General features: G+C 48.2%; 1 protein-coding gene and 1 non-coding gene across 3 annotated transcripts in view; both read right to left on the reverse strand.

The window, feature by feature from the left end:
* Positions 1–27,096, reverse strand: part of MMP17 (matrix metallopeptidase 17) — a 107,798-nt gene that overhangs the window by 43,432 nt on the left and 37,270 nt on the right. Inside the window, exon 1 of one of the 2 annotated variants that reach the window (XM_053280252.1) lies at positions 1,811–1,933. The exons of the other annotated variant lie outside the window; for it this stretch is intronic. The gene's annotated coding sequence lies outside the window, so the exon portion shown is untranslated. Of the gene's footprint in view, positions 1–1,810; positions 1,934–27,096 lie in introns of those variants that run through there. 2 annotated transcript variants of the gene reach the window in all.
* Positions 18,200–18,274, reverse strand: TRNAT-UGU (transfer RNA threonine (anticodon UGU)). Its single transcript has one exon. It is a non-coding gene; the product is annotated as a tRNA-Thr (tRNA).

Below are 27,096 nucleotides of genomic sequence, written 5' to 3' on the forward strand. Positions count from 1 at the left end.
TGCAGGCAGGAATCTTTCTCAGCCCTATCTTGGAGATGCGGCCAGGGAGGGGACTTGGAACCTTCTGCCTGCAAGCAGGCAGGTGATCTTCCCAAAGCAGCCCCATCGCCCTAAGGGAAATATCTTACAGTGCTGACACTTGTAGTCTCCCATTCAAATGCAAATCAGGGCAGATCCTACTTAGCAAAGGAGACAAGTCATGCTTGCTACCATAAGACCAGCTCTCCTCCAGTGTTTGTCCTTCTGGGGCACACCTCTCCTCCACCTCTGAGTTAAGCTAGGAAGACCCTTGTCACCACCCTAAGTCTGACTGTGTTCCCTTTGCCACCGGTGTTATGACAGCCTGGGCCTGAAACCACCCTCCTACAGATGTGGGGAGTGTCATCTTGTCAAAGCAACATAAGAACAGCCCTGCTGGATCAGGCCCAAGGCCCATCTAGTCCAGCATTCTATTTCTCCCAGTGACCTGCCAGATTTCTAAGGGAGGAGAGTATGGATTCAATTGTGCCTTATTGCTCTTGCCTTTTGCAGCAACCACCCCATTCCCCCGCCCCCTGCAGTAAATGCTGATGGGGGTATTTACATGGAGAGAGAGCGTGATTCCCTCCACTCCTGATCTCATAATCATAGTTAACAGATAAGGAAAGTTACGTCTGCTGGGGATGTTCACAGAATCTGCACAAATCAATCCGAATCGGAATCGATTCATGTGGGTTTTGTGCACGCTCCGATTGTCGGCATCGTTCCTAATCTCAGTGCTGATCCGAAAGGTGGAGTAAAGCTCTTCCTTCCTGCTAGCACCTTCTAGATAGAGGAAATGGGTGGGCAGAACCAAAAGGCGATGTAGGACCTACACACACATGTTTTGATGTGTTTGATTAAGGGGGTGCATCGCAGAGAGGCTCCGCAAGTTCAGCTTTTGACAATCAATCTTGATTTCGGGGAGGGCCAGACCGCTTCACTCTGTCTCTTATGGGTGTGCTTCAAACGAGGCAAGATAAAAGGGATTCCTCGGAAAGTTGACTCCAATGATAAGGCCTCAGAATCTGGGTGATGGCCTCGGAACAGAAGAGTTAGTTTGCCTCCTGAGTAGCTCCCGTGAGAGCATTCAGGTCAGCAGCAGCTCAGGAATAGTCCCTCCAAACTATCCCAGAGCTGCCTGTTGGCTATATTGCCTGAGCCTTTTGGAAGGGTGGTATAAAAGTTATAATAAATAAATAAATAAATAAATAAATAAATCCTCCAGACTCAGAGGCATAGAGCACAGGAAGGACCCTAACCTCCTGTATGCACACATACAGATGCACTTCCCAGAGTGGCCCCATCCCCTGAGTGGAAGATCTTACAGTGCTCACATGTAGTCTCCCATCCAAATGCAAACCAAGGCAGACCCTACTTAGCAAAGGGGACAATTGATGCTTGCTCCCACAAGACCACCTCTTCTCCCATAGGTTAGGTCATAGGAACTTAGGAAGCTGCCATCAGCTGAGTCAGACCATTTGTCCACCTAGCTCAGTGTTGTCTTCACAGACTGGCAGCAGCTTCTCCAAGGCTGTAGGCAGGAATCTCTCTCAGCCCTATCCTGGAGATGCTACTAGGGAGGGGACTTGAATCCTTCAACTCTTCCCAGAGCAGCTCCATCTCCTAAGGGGAAGATCTCGCAGTGCTCACACTTCTAGTCTCCCATTCAAATACAACTAGGGTGGACCCTGCTTAGCTAAGGGGACAAGTCATGGTTGCTACCACAAGACCAGCTCTCTTCCCTTACAGTCACAGTCACAGTCACAGAGAGACAAGGCTGGAGACTGACCCCTTTTTGCAGGTTTTGTGGAATCAGGCAGATGTCGAGGAAGCAGGCTGAATCCAGAGCTGGGTCACTCAGTATGTGAGCTGTTCAATCAGCAGGTGAAGAAAGCAGGGCCGCCACCCTTTCTGGAGCCTCTTGGTGCTAATCCCCTGCAGCTGGCTTGGATGGTGAAAAGCCTACTCCTGAGTAGACCCCTCCTCTCGAGTAGCCCCTTCTTGGCTGAAACAGCAGGTTGCCAACTTTGTGAGTTTCCATCAATGTGTGATGGAATTCTGTGACAATACTGAGCTAGATGGACCAATGGTCTGACTCAGTATATGGCAGCTTCCTATGAGATGCCAGGGAGGGAACTTGGAACCTTGGAACCAACAAGCATGCTGGTGCTCTTCCCAGAGTGGCCCCATCCCCTCAGGGGAATATCTTACAGTCCTCACAGATGTAGTCTGTGATGGTCAGTTGAAGAGCATCTGCTTTGCATGCAGGAGGTCCCAGGTTCAATCCCTGGCAGCTTCTCCGTGTAGGTCTTGGGAGGACTCACCTATATCCTTGGAGAGCCACTGCCTGTCCATCTAGGCCAGTGATTCTCAAACTTGGGTCCTCAGGTGTTATTGGACTTCAACTCCCATAATCCCCAGCCTCAGTGGCCTTTGGATGGGGATTATGGGAGTTGAAGTCCAATAACACCTGAGGACCCAAGTTTGAGAATCACTGATCTAGGCAATATTCACTGAGTAAGATGGACCAATCATCTGACACAGTAGCTTCCTATGCACGTACGCACTTCAGAGGGTCATGTGTGCAAGTAAAGACCAATTTCTGTATCTACCATTATACTAAAGGCCCATTCTGCTTTAGGATGTGTAATTAGGATCAATGCCGATGATTGGGGTGTGCACGAAATTCGCATGAATCGATTCGAATTCATTCGAATCGATTCGAATTCATTCAAATCGATCCGAATACCTGTTAACCCGGTATTACTGGACCAAAGAAGAAGAGTATTTGCTTCAGCATTTTAAAATATTAATTCAGTTTATTTCTAATGAACACATGACATTTTTATGTGCCGGAAACCAGATGTCGCCTACCGTCTGTGGTTAGTCACAAATCTCAACTCATTTATCCCTTTTATTAGCTCATTACTTCACAAGGCTCTTGTCAATGAAGTATTTGCAGGCAGGTTCCTGTCAATGGCTTTCTCCCTCTCTTTGCCTTTTATGTAAATGTCACCAGCAGAATATTTGGGCATAATTAGTCAGAGGTGGGCTTCAGTATCCTCTTGTGCAGTTGAAGATCACACAATCGTGATGTTCCAGGCCAGGACTCAAGAGGGAATGAAATAAACAAACGGACCTGGGTAGGAGTTGAAATGTGTCTGGTCATGGTGGGTGGAGGGAATGATGCACTTTTAAAAGAGATACTTGAGAAGCTGAGATAGAGAGCAACATTCTAGTGCTGACAATTCCCCCCTGAGAAGTTAGAAAGTTTGCAAACATTCCATGATGCTGTGGCAGCTCAGCCAATGGCTGAAGAGATATGGTAGATTAATTGATTGACTGATGTCAAGTTGGTGTCAACTCTTAGCGACCACATAGATAGATCATCCTGGAGATAATCTGTCTTCAACGTGGCCTTTAAGGTCTCTCAGTGGTGCATTCATGGCTGTCGTAAACATCGAGTCCATCCAGCTTTTTGCTGGTCATCCTCTTCTCTTTCCTTCAACTTTTTCCAACATTATGGACAATCAATGCTATCTTTCTGCCCGTCATGGGAAAGGCAACAATCAGGCTGGATTTGAAGAGTGATCAAATTCTGAGGAGTGCTTTTGTGGTGGAATAATTCTAAGGCTCAATTTCAGCCCTCCTGCAGATATTGGCCTACGACTCCCATAATTCCTGGCTACTGGCCACTGTGGCTGGGGGAGATGGGAACTGTAGTCCAAAAACAGCTGGGGGGCCAAAGTTGAGCAGGCATGTTCTAAGGCCTATGTTCCATCAACAGAACTTAGTACTTGAGACTAAACAAGAGGCAAGATGTTGGGCATCTTGGAAGTAATATAATAAAAACATTTCCAAGCTTATACTCCCCCCCCACACCAATCCAATTGAAAAACAAGATTGTTTTCAAGGAAAATTCACCCAAAAATCCCTTTAAGGTGCATGCCTCAGGGCATGGAAAGATCCCATTTTCCTGCCATAATATCTCCAAATATGGACACTTTTATCTGTTCCAGGGTTGTGACCAAAGGTTCACTGGTGCTGGAGTCTGGTCAGGATCCAAGCATCATTCCAAGTAGGGAACTAGGCAGAAAGAGAGAAGACTGGCAACAGTTCACTAGATTGGAATGAGACCACAGAGAGAGTAAACTAGCTAACAAGGCAGCAAGCTAGAGTGTTGATCCAGCAAGGATCTGGAGCAAACTGAGTGATTAAATAGGCCTGCCATCCATGTGATGCCTCCAGCTCTGCCCCCTCTACAGGAGGTATTAGGACTTTAAAAGGGTCATGCTCTGTTCCTTAGGAGAATATTCTGACCCCTGGGCCAGCACGGTGTGGCAGTTAGAGTGTTGGACTAGGCCTGGGGAGATCGGAGTTCAAATCCCGATCCGAGTTCGATGCGCGTCACCGAGCGATTCTAGGCCAGTCTCTTTTTTCTCTGCCTGACCTGTTGTTGTGAGGAGAAACAGAAGCCATGGATAGCACTTTGGGCTCCTTGGGGGGGAAGGATGGGATCGAAATGTATGTATTATCAATCAATCAACTTTTGGCATTTTCACGGGACACTGCTCTGGTCACCTGGCAGGTGGAGTGGGGTATACATGTTAAAAAGTCCATTATCTGGAGCTCAGTAAAAACAGAGCACACGGAATATACTGAATTCACTTTCTGGATGCATCACGCACATTCTCCGGTTATCCCCCACCCCTCACCCCCTGCCTTACCAATCTTGCTGCCCTCCAGACTATTTAACTTGCATGGCACGTATTTGACAAGAATGACCCCTTTGTAGCTAAAAAGGGAGCCTCTGCGTTGGAAAGGCTGACATCTGAAGTTATCAATCCTGCTGAGACTTTCCTGTGCATGTGTGCTGGTGTGTGTGTTTGTGTGTGTGTGTGTGTGTGTTTTAATCCTGGATATCGCTCTGTCCATTAACTCCCAGCTGCACTAATGGAATGTTAGGCGACGTGTGTGTGACAGTGCTTTGAATACCAAGCAGATTTATTGGGAGCAGGCTGGCGACAATTAATACCAAGTGGATTTTTGCAGCCACCAGAGCATTTAAGAGAGCACTTACTTAGAGCAATGGGTATTTGCCATTATGCCAAAACCCAGGTATCTCCCATTTCCTTCTTTCACTTTGCTCTTCTGATGGAATGAGTAAGCCATACATTGCAGTCATGATCTTCTTGGGTTGCTTCCACCCAATGGCTCTTTAGCACTGTGTAGATGTTGCTCCTCGGCAGTCATCTGATGCGCTAAGTACAGAGTGGAGGGCTGGTCTACCCGCCAACCCCAACTGGTAGACCAACTTGCCCTGGAAAAGCGGTGCCATTTTTAAGCCGGTTTTTCCAGCTCTCCACGGGAAAAGGGGCCTCAAAATGGTGCTCAAATCACTCAAATCGATTCGAGTGATTTGAGATTGATTTGTCGAGAAATCAATTTTGACGAATCGATTCGAGTTTTTGTGATCCGAATCGAATTGCAAAAATGGATTCGTGCACACTCCTCTCTCTGTCCTCTAAGGGCGCCATCTAGGTTCTGGTTTAAGGCAGACTTACTTTCCGCACTACCGATGCTCCAGTTTCATGACAAGCCTGGCAGGCTGAGCTCTGTGCTGTTAGGGTGCCATCTCGGCACTGGTTCAAGACAAGGCACTGTCTAAGCACTTTACTTTCAACACCACCAATTCTCCATTTCTGCGACAAACCTGGCAGTCCTTACCTCTTGCTTTCCCCCATCCCAGGACTTTCTTTTAAAACTGAGTTGCAAAGCTACATCGTCTCCAATCCCTTCCTCCGTCCCTCTTCCACATCTGGGTCCTACAGCCCTCATTTCCGGGTCTGAGCCTGCCCAGCAGTCAAATGGCGTGTCTGGTGTTTTCACTTCTAGGTGCCAGCAAGTACAGCCGGGCTGGTGAGATGGCTCTTCAGTGCGAGAATGGGCAGATGGGGATAGTGGGTTGATTCCACAGTGCATCACAAGCTGGGCATTGTGGAGGAGGGATGGAGGCGGCTGATCTAATTCAGGAGCTCTGGAAAAAGCAACCGGTATCATGGCTCAGACTTCTGACTCAGAAGAGTCAGAAAAGGAACGGGAGGATTCGCCTGGTAGTGAGGGCTCAGAGGCACAGCAACAGGATCTGGCAGGGAGACCAGACTCTGGAGCTGAGGAATCGGAACAGCTGCCAGACATGGAGGCTGATCAGGAGGAGGCTGGGATTTCACCTGTCTTTATAAGACGTCTCAAGAGGAAAGCTCAGTGGGCGACATGCAGGTGCAGGAGATCACAAGAGAGGAAGCAGAAGTGCTGATTCAGGGAAGCCTGATTGGCTGCTGGTTCTCTTGAGCTATATATTAAGCAGTCTGTGACTTGCACAGATGCTGTTAGCAACTATTGCTGACTGCAGACTGTGTTTCTATGTTGAATTCCTCAACTTTTTCGAGTTCCAGTTTGCCCTTGTTCTGTTCCTTCCTGCTCTGGTGTCCTTTGTTCTATTTCATTCCTTGCTCTGTTGTTTTATTTTCAGTTATTACTTCGTTATGTTAGAGGGGGGTACCTAGTTCAGTTCAGGGGACTTAATTCATTTACTACTATTTTCTTTGTGAGCCTTTCATTTTGCTTTGTGCAGCTTCGCTGCTACTTTCTGTTTAACTCACAGGGGGAGAGCTGAAGGGTTGTAAATCCTGTTGGGTTAGCTGAGCTAACAGATTTACAACAGTCAGCCTGATAAGCATGTGCTGTAAGCCACAGTGGCATTGGGCTTCTGATTGACGTGTTTAAAGAAAGTGGGGAGAACAAAATTGTTTAAAGAAAGTGGGGAGAACAAAATTGTAGTGATCAGCCACCCCTCCCCTAAAGATTTAACCGGAAGTGAACCCTGTCCTGACTGACAGGCTGGTGAACAACAGGGCTCAGCCAATCAGCACACCAACTGGGTGGGACCTAGAGAGCAGTTGAGAGGAATGAGAATTTCTTTGTTAGAAGAAGCTGGCTGGGAGTGCAGAGGAGGACATGCGGCCATAACGTCTGGCTGTGAGAAAATGTCTCTGCACATCCTGGGAAGCCAGGAGGGCAGGAAGCTTGAGTTCTCCACCAGGATTTGGTGAGTTCAAGAAAGGCTTCAGGAAGTTAGTCTAGGGACAAGTTTGTTTAGTCAGACTGTGCATTAGACTTTCAGTTTCTTGTGTGTGTGTGTGTGTGTGTTATATCCCTGATACTGTTCTAAGTGTGCTTTTGCTTTTTCATACATACATAAATGTTCTTTGTAACTGGATAACCACAATTTTTAAAGTGTGCTGCCCCAACATCATCTGGGGTGCTTTCTGAAGTATTCTTGTGACCTACTGAGTATTTTTACCTGTAACTAAAAGCTGAGAAGGCCTCAGACAGAAGCAGTCTGTCACATTTGAATAAAACTTTTCTTTTTGTTCTTTGCATTTTACAAACTTCTCCGAGTGCATTTTAACTCAGAAAAGGTGTGTGCGTGGGGGGGCGGGGGCTGAATGGGTTCTTCTCACTCTGTTGCAAATACGCCTCATTCGGTCCACAGCGATTGGTTTTCTCACCACGTGTAGGCTTGCACGTGGAGGATTTTTGTATACTTTTCCAATAGCAAAAGAAAGATAGTTTTCCCTGGGATTTCCACCCAAGCCCAGGGAGGGTCAAGCTCTGTTGATAAACAGGTGGTGGTGGCAGCCTTTAGAACCTACCAAAGATTAAAGGAAAGTTTAAGTAAAAACCTTGCTCAGAAAGCACAGAGGCGATGATTCAGCATTTTTCTTCCCCTCACGTGGGCTTGCTCTGAGACAAAGGTTTCCATACGCTACAAAAATATATTCACATCATTCCAGAGCAATTTAATCTGACCAAAAAACCCATTAAAATACAAAAGCAGACACCAGCTAGAAAGAAGCACACGGCAACGTCAGTCCACTTAGCTCAGCAGGGTGAATTTTAATGGACTTCTCTGCTTGTATCAAAAGTCACTTTGTTTTGAGTGGATGTATTTCCAGGAGAGAGAGGTTCTTGGTTTCTTCAGGTTTTGGAGTGACAGGCGTAACTCCCTCAATGCTATTCCCACCAAGTCTTGGGACGGCTCCAGAATGTAACCTTTTCAAGAGTGCCCAACACAGCAGGGGAAAGAGATAGTGGACAGAGGGAGAAGAAGCATCCCTCACACTGATAAGGAACCTCACAGCCAGACTGATAAAGGCTAGCATTAACAGGGATCAGCCTCCAGAGGCCTATGAAAAAGTCCAGGCACAAGTGATAAATGGAAGCTATCTTCCTGTAGGACAATACAGATAAGGAGATGTCCAGAAGGATAGCTCAGATAAAATGAAGGTTGTGAAAGGAAAAATCAACAGATGCTTGGGAAGGAAGCTTACTCGGAAAAGTTGCCAATGTGCAACGTGAGTTCTATGGAGGAAGGGCAGGCTATAACTCGAATAATGATACCTTCCTGAATTAATAATAATAATAATAATAATTTGATTTCTATACAGCCCTTCCAAAAATGGCTCAGGATGGTTTACAGAGAAATAACAAACAAACAAGATAGATCCCTGTCCCCAAAGGACTCACAATCTAAAAAGAAACACAAGATAGACACCAGCAACAGCCACTGGAGTTCCTGTGCTGGGGGTGGAGAGGGCCAGTTACTCTCCCCTTGCTAAATAAAGAGAATCACCACGTTAAAAGGTGCCTCTTTGTCAAGTTAGCAGGGGTCTGTCAAGTTAGCAGGGGAATGAGGCCAATCAGATCACCTTCAGAGTAAAAGCAATTTAAAAAAAATTCTATGTCAAGTCAAGGCTGCTTTACTGGGCATATGTCATGGCCCTGGGACTGGAAACCCAGGAAAGATAGTTTGGGGGATGAGTCAGAGTGGGACGTTCTAGATGCATCACATCCCCCCCCCCCCGCCATGACGGGTGGAGGCACCCTTGCCTTTCTCCTCCTTCTCGGTCCCATCTGCAGACCAGTCTGCAGGCTCCCCCATTTCATCAGAGCCAGCACAGGCAGAGTAGACATTGCCCTTTTGTGGAGCTAGAGGCAGGAGCTGGAGAGTAGTTGGGACCAGACATCTGCTGGAGCAACGCCCTCTTATCCCATGATGGATGTTCTACACACACATACAAGTCCTAATTCTGGGAGCTAGCCTTGGTCCTGTTCCTCTGTCAGTTTCCTGCCCTGATCTGGCTCCCTCCCACTGCTAACCTTGAATGCCTAGAACCCAATGAACTTCTGTCTGGGTAGCATAATGCCAAAACATGCAATATCCCTTCTGTGGTTGTGACAGTTTCTGAATACCTAGTGGGATTCTGCTCAAGCTAGGCTATATAGCCTAGTTTTTACAATGAAGAGATACAAAATTAAACTCTCAAGTGACGGAGATAGAGCTGGAAAGCAGAGCTATTTGAAGGCTAAGTTGGGACCAGATCACTGCTGGAGCAACATCCTCCTATCCCCGGGGCAAACACCCTTTATCTGTGTCTCCTCTCCAACCAGCTCAACCCAACAAACAACAGTTTCCCCATCTTTAGACACCATTTCCTGGATCTGAAGCAGGAGCAGGCAACATGCCGCTCTCCAGACGTTGCTGAACTACAACTCCCATCACCCCCAGCCACAATTTATTACAGCAACATGGTCTAAAGTATGCTAGAGTTGAATGAGCAGTACTGAAGTGTACTGAAGTGCATTCCATGGTTAGTTCTTTACCTGCCAGCAGATGGCAGCAGAGCTTCATTTGGTTCTACCACAAACATTTGCATTCAAGGAACCACAAAAAGGTGGTAAGGGTACCCTAAAATGGCAAGCAAAGACAGGAAGCTGATGCAGGGCAAGCATGTTCACTTCACAGGGTTAGGGACATAGGAAGCTGCCATACACTGAGTCTGACTGGTCATATACAGACTGAGTTCCATGCATACCAGTCCCGCGCACATCCCTAGCAGGAATCTCTCTCAGCCCTATCTTGGTGATGCTGCCAGGGAGGGAACTTGGAACCTTCTGCTCTTCCCAGAGTGGCTCCGTCCCCTGAAGGGAATCTCCTACAGTGCTCACAGATGTAGCCTCCCATTCATATGCAACCAGGGCAGACCCTGCTTAGCTAAGGGGACAAGGCATGCTTGCTCCCACCAGACCAGCCGCCAACATCAAATACCATTTGAAGCAAAACGCCGAAGAATCTCCGAATAGCTCCCAAGCATGAAATACAGCGGGGCCATGACATCAGGCATCACAGTAGCAAATCTGATCAAGAAACAAATTTGTGCCATGTGGACAAATTTCACACCGACATGCTCCTGAAAAGATGTCCGTCTTCATCGGAGCTTGCCCAGCCCCAAAACGAAACCCATTCAACCTCAAGAAATTGAAGCAAACGGATTCTTAGCGAGGAGAGACGAAGTTGCAGGCAAGTCTTGGTGTGCATGGAAACTTCAAAATGTTTGATGCAAGCCTGAAATGTGGTCAAGAGAGAGGAGAGGGACATTTCCAGAGCAGAGGGCCATGCTCTTCTGTGATGTCCAGCCACGACAGAAAGCCCATTCTCACAATCAAGAACTGGAGGGTTCAAGAAGAGAGATCTTGGGGTGGTGGTGGACAGCTCATTGAAAGTGTCGACTCAGTGCGTGGCAGCTGTGAAAAAGGCTAATTCCATGCTAGGGATCATTAGGAAGGGGATTGAAAATCAAAATGCTAATATTATAATGCCCTTATACAAACCTATGGTGTGGCCGCATCTGGAGTACTGCGTACAGCTTTGGTCACCATATCTTAAGAAGGGTATTGTAGAACTGGAAAAGGTGCAGAAGAGGGCAACCAAAATGATCAGGGGCCTGGAGCACCTTCCTTATGAGGCTAGGCTACAGCATCTGGGGCTCTGAGGTAACTAAGGGGCGATACGCTCGAGGTGTATAAAATTCATGCAAGGAGTGGAGAGGGTGGGCAGAGAGAAATTGTCCTCCCTCTCTCACAACACTAGAACCAGGGGTCACCCCATGAAACTGGAGGTTGGGAAATTTGACGCTCACACATCAAGTCTCATAGGAACATAGGAAGCTGCCATATACCGAGTCAGACCATTGGTCTATCGAGCTCAGTATTGTCTTCACAGACTGGCAGCGGCTTCTCCAAGGTTGCAGGCAGGGATCTCTCTCAGCCCTGTCTTGGAGATGCTGCCAGGGAGGGAACTTGGAACCTTCTGCTCTTCCCAGAGCAGCTCCATCCCCTGAGGGGAATCTCTTCCAGTGCTCACACTTCTAGTCTCCCTTTCATATGCAACCAGGGCGGACTCTGCTTAGCTAAGGGGACAACATGTGCTTGCTGCCACAAAAGACCTTCGCAGCCCTACCTGGAGATGCTGCCAGGGATTGAACCTGGGACCTTCTACATTCCAAGCAGATGCTCTGCCACCGAGCTACCGCAAAAGCCCCCTCCCTGTCCCCCCTAGTAACTCCCAGGAGTCATTAACGCTGCCTATCCCCATGAACACAGCCGCCGAGAGCCTCTCTGACCCATTCCCAATCTTCTCCCGGGGCTGATTGCTCAAACAATGGCACACCGAGAAGGAGTGCCTATCAGGAGCCGATTGCCTCATAATGGGCCCTATTATTGCTCCGGAAGAGAGCCGGATGACCAGCATTGTCAACCATCTCGCCCGCTTCTACCCCCCGCTGTCCCTGTACTTTGCACCATTATGCCGAGTGCTGGTAATTTCTGGCTTGATGGACCAAGCAGTCCCCATTTCTTGTAGTAAACGTACTACAGTGCATTCCAGTAATAGCCTCCGAACACTGCCTACTCCCATACACGGGCCACAATGATGCTCTCCCCACCCCCATCACTGATGCTTTTCTGAGTTCCCAAGACTGCCACAAGTGCAACTTTTCTCTGCACTAAAACCGACAGTTGAATGGGCACCCGGGTTTTAATTTTGTTTGCAAATATCTTTAATGCGCACAGATCATAATAGGCATGAGTGTCCCCCCTCCCCACAACAACAAAAGAAATTATTTAAAACTTTCGCCCGGCATATTCCGGTGTAAAAAGTCATGCATCCAGCTAATATATTTGCAGGCAGCATGGTATGCAAAATTTGGGAACTGTAGGGCATCGCAAAAGTATGACTTACATAGGAAGATAGGAAGCTGCCATATACCGAGTCAGACCATTGGTCCATCTAGCTCAGAACGGTCGTCACAAACTGGCAGCGGCTTCTCCAAGGTTGCAGAAAGGAGTCTCTCTCTACCCTATCTCATTTATTTATTTATTTATTTATTTAACATATTTTTATACCGCCCAAAACTCGCGTCTCTTTGGCGGTCTACAACAAAGCAAACACACCAACAGGAAAAGTGAAAACATTAATTTAAATAAATGACAACAAAAATTAACACACCAGTTCAAACCTTAAAAGATTTCAAACAACGTTAAAACTATTAAAACAATTTTTAGCTAAAAGCCTGGGTGAATAGATGTGTCTTTAAAGACTTTTTTTAAGTTGTCAGAGACGGGGAGGTTCTAATGCCAGGTAGGGAACTTGGAACCTTCTGCTCTTCCCAGAGTGGCTCCATCCCCTACAGGGAATATCTTAATGCTCACACGTGTCTCCCATTCAAATGCAAACCATGGCAGACCCTGCTTAGCAAAGGGGACTATTCATGCTTGTGATCACACAAGACCAGCTCTTTGCAGCAACAAATACACAAACAAACCAGCTCTTCAAAGTAGAGCCTAAATAGTGGTGCATTTTCAATTATGGACTTTCTAATGCTTTCAATATTCCTACTGGGTTTTATTAGTGTGTTCATGTTTTTTGTTGCAAACCACCTTCCGATGTTTTATGAAAGGGGTATAGAAGTGTAACAATAATAAATGCAGACAAGTGACTTTGGATCCTTTTTCTTTTGGCAATTAGATAAAAATATTGTTTTCTCTTTCTGTGAAGCTGGCCTCACTGTCTGTACAACAGAAAGCGCTCCTATCTGGTTTCCCGGAGTCGGCCTCAAGGTTACCCAGAAGAAAAGGAATATGAAGAGAAGCGTTGTAAAAAAGCCACACGGATTTCTACAAAGCATGATCATCCCTTCCTCTAAGTAGCCCAATCAGTGGCTATTCTGGGGGAGATCAAAATCAATCAGGCTGTCAGCTTGTCACTTTTTTTTTTTTGGTACCTCCCCGGTTGAAAAGGCGTCTGACTGCCAGGTAGAAATGGGTTGGGAAAATATAACCCCATGGCTCCTTTTTAATGACAGCCATCTGAGCAGGCTCTGATGGGCCGCTGATGCTCCTTCGAGAGACTGGTTCAACTTTTAATAGACCTCCGCTTCATTAAAGATGCAGAAGGGAAAAGTGGAGAGTTTCTTGCTCACGCTGGCCTAGCTAAATGACCGAGGCCACATACTCCCAAGGGGTTTGCACACGACCGACCGGACGTGGACTGGAAGGCTCCGTTCTCTCTCCTCAAAGTATGGATGCAACTTGAGTTAAAGGTGGGTAGAGGAAGCAGCCACAGCACCCCTTAGGAACACAGGATGCTGCCGTAAACTGAGTCAGACCCTTGGACCATCTGGTTCAGTACTGCCTACCCAGGCTGGCAGCAGCTTCTCCAAGGCTGCAGGCAGGAGTCTCTCTCAGCCCTATCTTGGAGATGCTGCCCGGGAGGGAACTTGGAACCTTCTCCATGCAAGCACGAGGATGCTCTTCCCAGAGCGGCTCCAATGAGGGGAATATCTTACAGTGCTGACACTTCTAGTCTCCCTTTCATATGCAACCAGGGCGGACCCTGCTTAGCTAAGGGGACAAGTCAGGCTTGCTACCACAAGACCAGCTCTCCTCGATACTGCATTGATCCTCAATACAGTCCCAACCTGGGTTACCACCTTGATGAGGTCTCAAACACATCCGAGAAGAGCTGGTCTTATGGCAGCAATCATGCACTACCCCCTTTGCTAAGCATGGTCCACCCTGGTTTGCATTGGAATGGGAGACTACATGTGTGAACACTAGACGATATTCCAGTTAGGGGATGGGGCCGCTCTGGGAAGAGCACCTGCCTACTTGCATGCAGAAGGTTCCAAGTCCCCTCCCTGGCAGCATCTCCAAGACAGAGCTGAGAGAGACTCCAGACTGTAACCTTGCGGAAGCCGTTACCAGCCTGGGTAGACAATACTGAGCTAAATGGAGCAATGGTCTGACTCGGTATCCAGCAGCTTCCTATGTGGACCTTTCTTTTCCCAGATTTCCTCACTCTGATGGGAACACGGGCTTGCGGGTGGAGTATTATCAGGATAAAAAAATTGATTTTGGTGGCATTGTTTTTCTTTCTGGTGAAGGTGGTGGTGGGGGCACATTTGCAGGATCTGGCTCTGGGCTCTTGGCCCCCGCTGTCGCATTCAATTGGGTTCCAACTGTTGGCAAATCTATTGTGGCAGCCTATTTATTCTTCCCAGGAGTGCTTGGAAAGCTAATTTTCTATTGAAGTGTGGTTCTACAAATGGGGGCCGGGTCCCTTAATCAAGCCCCAGGAATATCTGGCCTGATACAAGGAGGGTCTGTGCACTGATGCTGCGTGCCAGCCCTCTGTCTCAGCTGCACGGGGAGGTTAGGTTCTTATACCCTCTCTGGGAAACTCAGCCAAGGAGCTGGTCTTGTGGTAGCAAGCAGGAATTGCCCCCTTTGCTAAGCAGGGTCTGCCCTGATTTGCATCAGAATGGGAGACTATCATCATCATCCTCCATCCATCCATCCATTCATTCAATTTCCATACCGCCCTTCCAAAAATGGCTCAGGGCACTTTACACAGAGAATTAATAAATAAATAAGATGGATCCCTGTCCCCAAAGGGCTCACAATCTAAAAGACGACATGTGAGAGAACCGTTCCCCTGCTAACAGAGCAAAGAGGCACCTTTTAAAAGTGGCGATTCTCTTTATTTAGCAGGGGGAGAGCAACCGGCCATATCCTTCCCCAGCACAGAATCCCTCCAGTGGCTGTTGCTGGTGTCCACTTTGTGTTTATTTTTACTGTGAGCCCTTTGGGGGCAGGGATCCATCCTTATCTAATCTATCTAATCCCTCTCTCTTTGGGGACTTTGGTTGAAAAGTAAAATGATTTCCTTTGGTAGAATACAGGAAGGGTTTCCCATTGCCTCCTCCCATGCAGTATGCAATGATGCCTTTCAACATCTTCCTATATCGCTGCTGACCAATATAGGTGTTTTCCATAGTCTGTGAAACATACCAGCGGGGATTCAAACTGGCAACCTCTGGCTTGCTAGTCAAGGCATTTCCCCGCTGCACCATTAGGTGGCTGCATGAATTGTCCTCTCTGCTAAGCAGAGTCCACCCTGGTTTGCATTTAAATGGGAGACTACATGTGTAAGATATTCCCCTTAGGGGATGGGGCTGCTCTGGGAAGAGCATCTGCAGGCTTGCATGCAGTTGGTCCCAGATTCCCTCCCTGGCAGCATCTCCAAGATAGGACTGAGAGAGAAACTCCTGCCTCCAACCTTGGAGAAGCCGCTGCCAGCCTGTGCAGACAACACTGAGCTAGATGGTGCAGTGGTCTGACTCGGAAGAAGGCAGCTTCCTATGTTTCTTATATTTATCAGCAGAAGCTTGTGGTAGCAAGCATGAATTGTCCCCCCTTTGCTAAGCAGGGTCCACCCCGGTTTGCATTTGAATGGGAGACTACATGTGTGAGCACTGTAAGAGATTCCCCTGAAGGGATGGAGCCGCTCTGGGAAGAGCATTTGCATGCAGAAGGTTCCAATTCCCAGATAGAGCTGAGAGAGACTCCTGCTGCCTGCAACCTCGGAGAAGCCGCTGCCAGTCTGTGTAGACAACACTGAACTAGAGGGACCAGTGGCTTGACTCCGTATATGGCAGCTTCCTGTGTTCCTCTCTCCAGCCTTGCAAACCAATGCCGCCTTCTTCTGTGATCATTAGCAGCCTTTGCTGTTAATGTCCTTGCCTTCCCAACTTGCCCTGGCATCTTTCCAGCTAGTGTGGAAAGGATCCCTGGCCTTCGTGCTCTCTCTTTCCCTCTGTCGCCTCACTCTGGGTTGCTCCTGAAACATTTACAGCGGATCTGTTACTTGCTGTGGAAGGAGGAATGAGCCCTTCCTCCCCCCAAATTTCTCCACATGCTTGAAGGATGCATCCGGCCAGTGAATTTCCAAGCTGTGTGCAAAAAAAAAAAAATACAATTGAGGTTCCACATCTCTGCACTGGGGAAGGAGTTTTCTTCATTTTTAAAATGCCAAGGGAGAGTCAACCGCGAAGGTTTGTTTCGATGGAAGCAAGCCGAAACGTCTCTGCCACTGCCTGCTGAAATATCCTGGAAACACCTGTGTAACGGCAAGCCACTTTTCACTCGGGGGTTCCCCACCCCCCACGCTGCCAAGTATGACCCCACACTCACACAGACGTGCTCTCCGCTGCCCTGGCTTCAGCGGGAGGCTTTTATAACCGTCAGCAAGGATTGTGAGTGGTCCTCTACTCCCCACAAAATTTGTATTGGATTCGTCTTTATGTCAAATCAGCCAGGGATTAGAGACTTGTTTTCTCCATCGTGATGCATTGTCGTGTTGCACTGCTAATTTGCCGTCTTTGGGCCTGTGCACCTGTCCTTCAAAGCAGCTAACGAGAGAAGAGAAATTGAGCACCCAATTGGCATCTTGAGATTGGATCGTGATAAAAAGTAGACCACATCCATGGCCGCTGGAGGCAACACAAGATGTGAGATTAGCTGCGCGGAATTCAGCTGCGCTGAATCAGGTTCCATCTGTTGGCAAATCCATCACAACAGCCTATTTATTCTCCGCAGGAGTGCTTAGAAAGCTAGTTTTCTGTTTAAGTGCGGTTCTACAAATGGGGCCATGCTCCCTTAATCAAGCCCCCGGAATATCTGGGGAAAGAAAGGTGAACATAGGAAGCTGCCGTATCCTGAGTCCGACCATTGGTCCATCTAGCTCAGGATTGTCTACATAGGTTGGCAGCGGCTTCTCCAAGGTTACTGGCAGGAGTCTCTCTCAGCCCTGTCTTGGAGATGCAGCCAAGGAGGGAACTTGGAACCTTCTACATGCAAGCAGGCAGATGCTCTTCTCCATCCTCTAAGGGGAATATACAAATATGATGAATATTTATATACTGCTTGGAAATGACTTAACTAGCAAGCCAGAGGTTGCCGGTTCGAATCATATATCAGGCAGCAGCGATCTAGGAAGATGCTGGAAAACATCATCTCACACTGCGCGGGAGGAGGCAACGGGAAACCCCTCCTGTATTCTACCAAAGACAACCACAGGGCTCTGTGGTCACCACGAGTCGACACCGATTCGAGGGCCGTACCACAAGACCAGATCTCCTCCTTTTTCCAGACCTCTTCCACCTCCTCCAGCCAAGCTGTCAGTCATGAGAACCAGCCCATACTATTTTGCGCTCTAAGGTTACCTTGGCTGCAATTCTACGAGCTACACCTGTAGCGGGAAGTGGCTCAGAGGTACTGTAGAGCATCTGCTTTGCATGCAGAAGGTCCCAGGTTCAATCCCTGGCAGCTCCAGCGATTAGAAATCTTGGAAATTCGCTGCCAGTTAGTGTAGCTCGGTGGACCAGAGGTCTGACTCGGTATAAAGCTGCTTCCTTTGAGAAGCATCTTAAATGTCCATCTGCTGCTCTCACCCCTTCCAGCTGCGAGTTCCTGCCACCGCCTCCTTGTCCAATGATAAGGGCGCCCCTCCCAGAGGTCCGCCCCACGTGAAATAAAGCAGGCAGCCCCGAGGATCCCAGGAGGGCAATAGGAACCCTCCCGATTTAATCAGAGCCAAACAGGAAATGAAATTAAAACAGAAAATTATAGCAAAATCCAATTAAAGCCAAAACAGGCCCAGGAAATTAAAAAATGACCTAGACCCACTATTATCTGGTCAGAAAGCAGGATCTGGTCAGGATGACCAAATTGTTTCACTTTTTATCAGTTAGCAGTCTTAAGGCAGCAAGCCCCAATGCAATTGCTAACGGATCAGAAGAAGATTGCAAGCAGCAAGAACTGCCACAGGAAGAGAGGAAGCCGCCTTATACCAAGTCGTCTGCTTAGCTCAGGATTGTCAGCACTGACCGGCAGCAGCTCTCCGAGGTTTCAGGCCGGAGTCTTTCCCAGCCCTACCTGGAGATGCTGCCAGGGACTGAACCTGGGACCTTCTGCACACAAAGCAGATGCTCTACCACTGAGCTACAGTCCCAGCATAGCGTTGAGCTTAGAGTGTTGGACTAGGACCAGGAAGACCCGAGTTCGAATCCCAATTCAACCATGAAACTCACTGGGTGACTCTGGGGCAGTCATGTATCTCTCAGCCTAACCTACCTCACAGGGTTGTTGTGAGGATAAAAATGAGCATGTACTCTGTGCTCCTCGGAGGCAGAGCAGAATATAAACGACATAAATAAATGAAATGAAATGAAATGTAGTTTCTTATCCAAATACAAACCAAGGCTACAGCCTCTGGGGCTCTTCACCTTGGAAAAGAGGCGACTTAGGAGAGACATGATCGAGGTGTATAAAATTATGCGTGGAGTGGAGAGGGTGGACGGAGAGAAATTTTTCTTCCTCTCTCACAACACTAGAACCTGGGGTCACCCCATGAAACTGGAGGTTGGGAAATTTAGGACTGACCAAGAGGAAGCCCTTTTTTACCCAGCGCATAATTAACCTATGGAATTCCTGGCCATGGGACGTGGTGATGGCCACCAGCTTAGACGGCTTTAAAAGGGGCTTAGACAGATTCATGGTGGACAGATCTATCAATGGCTACCAGTCTGGTGGCTGTGGGCCATCTCCAGCCTCAGAGGCACGATGCCTCTGAGTACCAGTTGCAGGGGAGTAAGAACAGGAGAGAGGGGAGGGCATGCCCTCAACTCCTGCCTGTAGGCTTCCAGTGGCATCTGGTGGGCCACTGTGTGAAACAGGATGCTGGACTAGATGGGCTTCCTTGGGCCTGATCCAGCAGGGCAGAGAGTCTTATGTTCCAAGGCAGAGTCTGCTTAGCCAAGAAGATGATTCTTGCTTGCTACCACAAGACCACCAGCTCTCCTCCTCAACCCTGCACAGTCAGAAAGGCAGCGCCAGAGTTCTAAACAGGGAGAGGCATCCAGGACAAGGCACAGAAAACACATTTGAACAAGGACCCCTTAGCCGTTTCTAGGAAGGACAGGGAAAAGGTTAGGAGCTAATCCGTTTACACACAATGCAGCCGTACAGAATGCAAACAGCGGGCTGGAATCAATCTTCATCTGCAAGGGAACTGGCAAGGGAAAGGTACAATCTGAAACAATCGCGTAGCTCTCCTAGAAAACATACCTGCCTGTCAGATAATAGCATTGCATCCCCAAGGGCTAAGCAGAGAGCTGGCTAGAGTGGTAGCAGAGAGACGCCAAAGGCCCAGAAGGAAAAGAAAGCTTGGAAAAAAATCCAGAAAGAGTTATTCCCCACCCACCGAGAGGACAGGCCCCACACCGAGTTTCCATCCACATGGAAAAATATGAGATTTAGAGGAATTTTTTAAAAAAACCAAAACCAAAAACCAATCCTCTTATTAAATATTGTCTCGTTCAGAATGATACGTGAAATATGCTTTAAAGGTAAAGGTAAAGCCTGCTGTCGAGTCAGTGTCGACTCCTGGCTCCCACAGAGCCCTGTGGTTGACTTTGGTAGAATACAGGAAGGGTTGACCATTGCCTCCTCCCGCGCAGGATGAGAGGATGCCTTTCAGCATCTTCCTAGATCGCTGCTGCCCAATATAGGTGTTTCCTGTAGTCTGGGAAACATACCAGCGGGGATTCGAACCGGCAACCTCTGGCTTGCTAGCCAAGTCATTTCCCCGCTGTGCCATTAGGTGGCTATGAAATATGTTTTACAGGAGTGTTTGTCAAATAGAATGGTCACAGCCCATGTGTGTTGCTGTAAAGTTCTTAGAGCCAAGATTCAAAGGTAATCATAATGTTAGTGATGATATCATTGCTATTGCGTGTGTCTGGATTACTAAAGCAGCAACACAGCTAGGACTTGATGTTGGCGGAGGGGATACTTCCAAATGGTGCAGAATACAAAACATCTTGATACACTATGTCCAGTTTCAATATGTACATTTCTACTATCTCTGTTTGCGCGGGGGGGGGTCCCTATTTCTTTTATTCTCCCCTTCCTGGCCCTCTTGTCTTTATTTTGCCCCTATTTTTGCTTTTTTTTGGGGGGGGGAATATGTTTAATACCAGTTGCTAGGAGATATTCTTCAGTTTCAGCTCAGTTCTCAGCTTCTTTAGAAGTTAAATCTCCGACTGGCATGCATTGCATCTCCAGTGACACAAATACAGCATTTCACAGGTGCCATGTTAGGAATTGAAGAACTGATAACGTATTTGGGGCAATGATGTCCTTCTGTTACCTCTTCAACCTAAAAAAACCGCTGATCTCTTGGGGTTTAAATCAACAGAGGAGAGGCTGTTGCAGAGTCAATGAATACAGCACAAAGAAGGCAGTGGAGAGGCATTACCAATGGCTGGGTTCGGGCATCATGGGAAACCGTGGTTTCCCGCTACAGGAGTGAGCCAAAGGGAGCCATGGGAACCTGGTGCAGCTGAAGTCACCAGGGTTCCCGATGGGAAGCCAATGGGTGTCTCTCAAAAAGATTCTGGAGCCTTTCAACACATTGGCACCAATGAGATGTCATTCAAAAATTATCAAATGCAAAAAAGCAAGGAAAACACGGGAAACTCAGCGAAAAACAAAGGCTAATAAGCCAGAAACCATGTAGTAAATATATTAAGTTCATATACTGTAGAACATATTAAACACATAGTCTGAGAAGTACAATATCACTGAGAGGATCAAACAATGGAAGAATCCACCACAATTTCCTGAATGGACATAGAAATATCCAACAGTATTCAGCAATGAACAATATGTATCTAAGTCCCAAGATGAATGGTGTCCTGTCTAAGGAGTCAGAAGGCAATGAGAAGCATGACGCCAAAGGTAATGTCCAGGATGAAAATACATATCCTCCTATTACTTGCTCTATTTTCTCTTTGTTTTCTCTTTATTATCCCAACAGGTGTCCTAGGTTGTAGAGAATTTGAGTGGTCCATTCTCACCAACAAAAGTGCCAGGGTCTGCCCTGGTTTGCATTTGGATGGGAGACTACAAATAAGCACTGTGAGATATTCCCCTTAGGGGATGGGCCCATATCTCTGTGGAAGAGTGTCTGCTTGCATACAGAAGGACCCAGGTTCAATCCTTGGCAGCATCTCCAGGTATGGCTGGGAGAGACACCTACCCCAAACCTCGGAGAGCTGCTGCCAGCCAGTGTAGACAGATCAGTAGGTCAACTTGATACGAGACAGCTCCCTGTGTTCCCATGCACGTAGCAAGGAGTAGGTGTCTGTCCCTGAGTTTAGCAGGGCCAAAAGGGCAGGGTGTCCTTTTACTTTGGCTGTCTCAGAGTCCCCACTCGGTGGGGGCAACTCTTCCTAGTCAAACCATGTATACATTTTGCTTGTAATGTACACAGACATGCATACATTTTCTTGTTTCGGCTCTCTGGGGCAGACACCTTTCTTTTTTGTTTGTTTGTGTACACCCCTGCACCCACCTGTACACACACCCCCATTCATGTGGCTTGATTTGATGAAAGTTGCTTGTCAACATTATAACTGGAATTCAGGATTAATCTCTCTCTCTCTCAGACTGAATGTTTGCCTGTCTGTTCCCTAGACATTCCCACATTCTTTGAGGTAGCGGCACCAAACTTGACACAGTGACTGCCTAGGACCTTACGAGTAACATAGGGTACCCGGGAACCCCAGGAACCACCTCACACAGACATACAGACAGATATACAATGGGTATAGCCACAAAACAGATGTGGATACAGACAGAGATTTATTTTACGATCAAGGATCAGATACATCAGATACTGTTATTTTAAAAATACAGTCAATAACCAGACAATAATAACAGCAATAGATGCCAAACAATCATCTAAAACTTTAAGAAAGCCTAAAATAACAGCAATCCCACTAACTCCAGCCGTAACTTGCAGAAGGGTGCAATAACAAAGACCATCTCTCATAATAAGCCCGAGCAACGCCGGGCACTTGAAGCTAGTTCATTACAAAAACGGACCAATTCCGGAGAATCCCTTATCAAAAACGGACCAATTCCGGAGAATCCCTTATCAAAAATGGACCAATTAAGTCTCCTTAACCATGCAACTGACTAGCCCTGCAGGCTGCACTGCCTTCTCTGTGACATCAGAGCAGCTAAGCCAATAGCAGCCAAAGGAGTCGGGACCCCTCTGTGCCACCAGAGCTGACTGACACTCGCACCCCCGGGCTGGGAGCATACCGGTTATGTTTTATGCATATTACCAACACAAGGATTCAAAAGCTGAAGTTGTACCCCTTCATCCGGCCTCTTCAAAACCAGGGACGAAGCTGTTCTCGTGTGTCTTGACCGGGCAATTCTGCGCAATGGGCAATCACAGGCCTTGTTTACTCACTGCCTTGACGGCTACGTTCCCTGAGGGTCCAGCATATCAATTACACATCCCTTCCTCTCCCCGTGCTATATATGCCCAGCATCGCTTATGTTCCAAGAGACAAGAAAACAAATTCTTTTTTTAAGTTATTCAACCCAGGAGTGATTTGACTGTAGACAAGGAAAAGTGATGGCAGAAATGCAGGGATTTGGAAGCAGGAGGAGGAGGGAACACACCACCATCAGAAGCACAAGGAATATGAAATCAGAAGAACAAGAAAGCGCCTTGTGAAAGGGCTGGACTGATAGAGCAGGAAAACACTGTTGACAGAGAAATGCAAATATTTATCTGTAGCGGACGGCTGTTAGCCCATCATACGTCTGCTTCTGGGAGCTGGGACAAAGCCTCATCTGTAAAGGGACAAACCAGTATAATCCCCGTACTGGGGATGAGGTCATCGCTTTGCATGCAGAAGGTCCCAGGTTCAATCCCTGGCAGGATCTCCAGGTAGGGCTGGGAGAGACTCCTGCCTGAAACGTTGAAGAGGCCGCTGTCACTCAGTGTTGACAATACTAAACTAGATGGCGCAATGGCCTGACTCAGTATAAGGCAGCTTCCGACGTTCCTGTGACTATTGGCTTGGAAACCGCTTTGGGAGACAATTGCTGAGAAGTGGTCTATAAAGAATGGTAGTGGAAGTCAAGACACCTTAAGTGGCGCAGCGGGGAAATGCGTGACTAACAAGCAGAAGGTTGCTGGTTCGAATCCCTGCTGGTACTATATTGGGCAGCAGCGATACAGGAAGATGCTGAAAGGCATCATCTCGTACTGCGTGGGAGGAGGCAATGGTCAACCCCTCCTGTATTCTACCAAAGACAACCACAGGGCTCAGTAGGTGCCAGGAGCCGAAATCGACTTGACGGCACACTTTACCTGAGCTAGATGGGCCAATGGTCTGACTCAAAGGAACAGAGGAAGCTGCCTTATATCGAGTAAAACTATTGGTCCATCTAGCTCAAGATTGTCTACACTGACAGGCAGCAGCCCTGCCAAAGTTCAGGCTGGAGTCTCTCCTAGCCCTACCTGGAAATGCTGCTAGGGATTGAACCTGGGACCTTCTGCACGCCAAGCAGATGCTCCACCACTGAGTTATGGCTTTGGTCCCTTAAGGGGAGATTTCCTACTCTGCTCAACTTAGGCTCCACTCCACCCCACCCCAGATGTTTGTGGACTACAACCCCCACAATCCCTTGTCACAGTGGCCAATTGCCAGGGATTATGGGAAAATATTTGCAGTCCATAATGCTGGGGAAAGTTGAAGGAAAGAGAAGAAGAGGACGACCAGCAGCAAGGAAAATGGACTTGATGACGACAGCAATGGATGCACCACGGAGAGACCTGAAAGGCCAAGCTGAAGACAGATCATCCTGGAGAGAATCTATCTATGTGGTCGCTAAGAGTTGACACTGACTTGATGGCGCTTTCAATCAATCAATCAATCAATCAATCAATCAAATGGGAATTGTAGGCCAACATCTGCAGGAGGGCCGAAATTGAGCAGGCCTGTCTTACAGGCTCACATGGAGTCACCCATCCAAATGCACACCCTGCTTAGCTAAGGCAACAATTCATGCTCACAACCACATAGGAACATAGGAAACTGCCATATACTGAGTCAGACTATCTAGCTCAGTATTGTCTTCACAGACTGGCAGTGGCGTCTCCAAGGTTGCAGGCAGGATTCTCTCTCAGCCCTATCCTGGAGATGCTGCCAGGGAGGGAACTTGGAACCTTCTGCTCTTCCCAGAGTGGCTCCATCCCCGGAGAGGAATATCTTCCAGTGCTCACACTTCTAGTCTCCCATTCAAATGCAACCAGGGCAGACCCTGCTTAGCTATGGGGACAAGTCATGCTTGCTACCACAAGGCCAGCTCTCCTCCCCTACAAGGTCGCTTCCTATGAACCTCTGATCTGATCCATCAGGGGCTCTCCCATTCTTCTGCGTACATTAACAGAATCTCAAAAGGACACCCCAACAACTTCCCAAAAGCCAGGAGTAGGGATTGTGTTTGGACAGGGGGAATCCCCAGGCAACGGGGACAGCGAGAGCCGAGGGGATTCTCTTTCAACCCGGTAAGCACAGATAACCCTGATCATCCCCTGACGGAGTGGCAATCTCGCTCCTATTATCGAAAAACCAGACTACAAAGGGATGTTCTGTCGACCCTTACCCCAGGGACCCAGTGGCATGGGGGCGGAAAAGCTTTAGGTCTCTGCCAGCCCTATAATTTGATGGTGCTATGAAAGCTTTGCTGGCAACGGTACCACACACACACACACACACACCCCGAGCGATTCATGCTTCCCTGCATGTCCGTCAAGCCAAAATCCTCCTTCTCCATCATCAGGCTGTCTAGTCGCAGCTGCTGAGTCACTGAAGTGAAACCGACAGAAGTCTGACAGATAAAGTGGCCAAGGGCCCCTCCCTCTGCCCCGACTCAAAGGAGCTCTGCAAGGTCAGAGAGAGAGAGAGAGAGAGAGAGAGAGAGAGAGAGCTTTCCCCGGCGAACTGAGCCTAGAAGCACCTTTTCAAAGTGGCAATTCTCTTTATGGAGCAGGGGGAGAGCAACTGGCCCTCTCCGTCCCCAGCACAACATCCCTCCAGTGGCTGTTTTGCTGGTGTCTCTCTTATGTCGTATGTTTCTTTTTTTGGATTGTGAGCTCTTTGGGGACAGGTAGGCAGTTTGGGGACAGGGGGAGAGAGAGAGAGAGAGAGAAAGAGTGTATACACACACGTGTGTGTATATGTGCGTAGTTTGGGGACAGGGAGTGTGTGTGTGTATACACACACACACATATATACATACATACATATGTGTGTGTGTGCGCGCACACGTGCGCATATGCCATCAAGATGATTTCGACTCCTGGTGCCCACAGAGCCCTGTGGTTGTCTCCGGCAGAATACAGTAGGGGTTGACCATTGCCTCCTCCCGCGCAGTACGAGATGATGCATTTCCTATATCGCTTCTACCCGATATAGTACCAGAGGGGATTCGAACTCGCAACCTTCTGCTTGTTCATCAAGCATTTTCCCACTGCGCCACTTAAAGTGACTACATACATGCATGCACGCGCGCACGCACACACACACACACACACACTCAGCCTGCTTTGGGAACTTTGGTTTCCTAAATATTTGTAGCTCTGCTGCCTGACTTCAGGTCACTTCCTATTTGTGTTCTGCAGTTGAGGGCCGCGAACCCAGGTTCACCATTAAAATAGCGCACGTACGTTCATAGACAGGACCGTAGGGTAGACCCTGCTGAGCAAAGAGGACAATTCATGCGCGCTACCACACAACCAGCTATCTCTCCTAGCTATTTTGGATCCAGGCACGGGGAGAGCAAAAATAGGAACATGGGAAGCTGCCATATACTGAGTCAGACCCTTGGTCCATCTAGGTCAGTATTGTCTACCCAGACTGGCAGCGGCTTCTCCAAGGTTGCCGGCAGGGATCTCTCTCAGCCCGATCTTGGAGAAGCCAAGGAGGGAACCTACTCTTCCCAGAGCGCCTCCATCCCCTGAGGGGAATATCTCTACAGTGCTCACACATGGAGTCTCCCATTCAAATGCAAACCAGGGTGGGCCCTGCTAAGCAAAGGGGGCCATTCATGCTCGCTACCACAAGCCCAGCTCTCCCCCTACAGACCCAAACGTTTGTGTGTGTATAGACGCCTGTGCAAAGCAGTGGCCAAAGCTGAATTTGGGCCCGCTGGCATCCCGCAGTGGAGACACTTCTCACCACTTTTACCCAATGGCCGGGCGGGGGGGGCGCTCTTTTAAAGAGACAGAGTCCTCTTAAGCCCTTGCAGCATTCTAGAGCTCTTGAGAGGGCTCCGTATCGCTCAAAAGGGCCCCCACCCAGGACTAAGAGAAGGTACAGACACCGTGCAAGAGTTCAGCACCGTGGGAAAGGGCTCTGACCCAGACGGGTTTTTGCCCAAGTAGCCCTCGCTTGAAGAATAGTGAAGATCACTGACATAACGGCGTAGAAGGCTCGTTCACAGGATTTTAATTCGGGTAGGACAAGTGGGTGAAGGTGCCTTCCTGCCTGCTAGTATGTCTGCCCCCGTGCCCACTTGTGCACGCACGCACACACTCGGGCGCACACATGCATGTGCACACCTGTGCACCTTTGCAAATGTGTACCCTCGCCGGCACCTGGGTGCGTGCCCACGTGCCCCCTTGGGTGCCCTCATGCACGCCAGTGCACCTGCCCGCATGCTCACACTCGTGCACTTCTGCTCCCTTGTGCGCATGTGTGCACGTGCACGAGAGACACGATGTCTCCACTCTCCTGCCCAAGGCTTTAACTTCTGAAGACCCCGGAGAGGGAGCCGTACCCTCAAGAATGACAATCCTCACAATGTCCACCGACACACTTTTGAGAGCTGGTCTGGTGGTAGCAAGCATGACTTGTCCCCTTAGCTAAGCAGGGTCTGCCCTGGTTGCATCTGAATGGGAGA

Source organism: Hemicordylus capensis, chromosome 15 (genome assembly GCF_027244095.1).
Source record: "Hemicordylus capensis ecotype Gifberg chromosome 15, rHemCap1.1.pri, whole genome shotgun sequence".
Classification (NCBI taxonomy): domain Eukaryota; kingdom Metazoa; phylum Chordata; class Lepidosauria; order Squamata; family Cordylidae; genus Hemicordylus; species Hemicordylus capensis.